The sequence below is a fragment of the Varanus komodoensis genome, unplaced genomic scaffold (genome assembly GCF_004798865.1).
Source record: "Varanus komodoensis strain SLA01 unplaced genomic scaffold, ASM479886v1 scaffold27, whole genome shotgun sequence".
Classification (NCBI taxonomy): domain Eukaryota; kingdom Metazoa; phylum Chordata; class Lepidosauria; order Squamata; family Varanidae; genus Varanus; species Varanus komodoensis.
This window is the reverse complement of record NW_025335701.1, coordinates 10,302,217-10,303,446: the sequence shown is the minus strand read 5'-3', so window position 1 is coordinate 10,303,446 and position 1,230 is coordinate 10,302,217.

Sequence of the window (1,230 nt, the reverse complement as noted above, 5' to 3'; positions counted from 1 at the left end):
CCCCATCTATTTGGCAGAAAGTGAAGAGGAACTAAAGAGCCTCTTGATGCGGGTGGAGGAGGAGAGCGCAAAAGTTGGCTTGAAATTCAACATTAAGAAAACTAAGATCATGGCATCCGATCCTCTCACTTCCTGGCAAATAGATGGGGAAGAAAAGGAGGTAGTGACAGATTTTATTTTCCTGGGCTCCAAGATCACCGCAGATGGGGACTGCAGCCAAGAAATTAAAAGACGCTTGCTCCTGGGGAGGAAATCTACGGCAAATCTAGACAGCATACTAAAAAGCAGAGACATCACCCTGCCAACAAAAGTGCTTATAATCAAGGCTATGGCTTTCCCAGTTGCAATGTATGGCTGTGAAAGCTGGACCATAAGGAAGGCTGAGCGCCAAAGGATTGAGGCCTTTGGATTGTGGTGCTGGAGGAGACTCCTGCGAGTCCCTTGGACCGCAAGGCGATCGAACCGGTCAGTCCTAGAGGAGATCAACCCTGACTGCTCTTTAGAAGGCCAGGGACTGAAGATGAAGCTCAAATACTTTGGCCACCTAATGAGAAGGAAGGACTCCCTGGAGAAGAGCCTGATGCTGGGAACGATTGACGGCAAAAGGAGAAGGGGACGGCAGAGGATGAGGTGGCTGGATGGAGTCACTGGGGTGGCGGGTGTGGGCTTGGGTGGACCAGGGGATGGTAGAGGACAAGAAGGCCTGGAGGAATGTTGTCCATGGGGTCGCGATGGGTTGGACACGTCTTCGCGACTAACAACAACAACGAATTTGTAAATACTGTCAAATGCAATATACATGTCCAAATGGCAAAACACATCCTGGTATTGCGTAAAATGTGTTCTGCAGCCATCAAAGATCCTTCGTGGATCTCGGTGAAGAGGGCTGTACAGATGGAAGCACAAGCAGCTTGGCCGGCCGCCGTGCTCCAGAGGTCCTCTCTCTGCAGGCTCGACAACACCAGCCCCTTGCAAGGCACCTCCCTGCCCACAACACCTCTCAGGAAATGAACGCAGAAGCCGTGGCATCCCCGAATCACTCAGTAACTTCATTTGTAAATGAGCTAAAGATCCAGAGAAAAAATTGGCCCGTCTCTTGCAAGAGCACCATATTTTTCTAGCGGCCCAGTGCTGATGACCGCAACGGCATGTTGGCAGAAGCTGTTCGGTTGCGAAACCGTGCCCAGCAGGCCTTTTGGAGCAGGCCCCTCACAGAATGCATTGCCTATG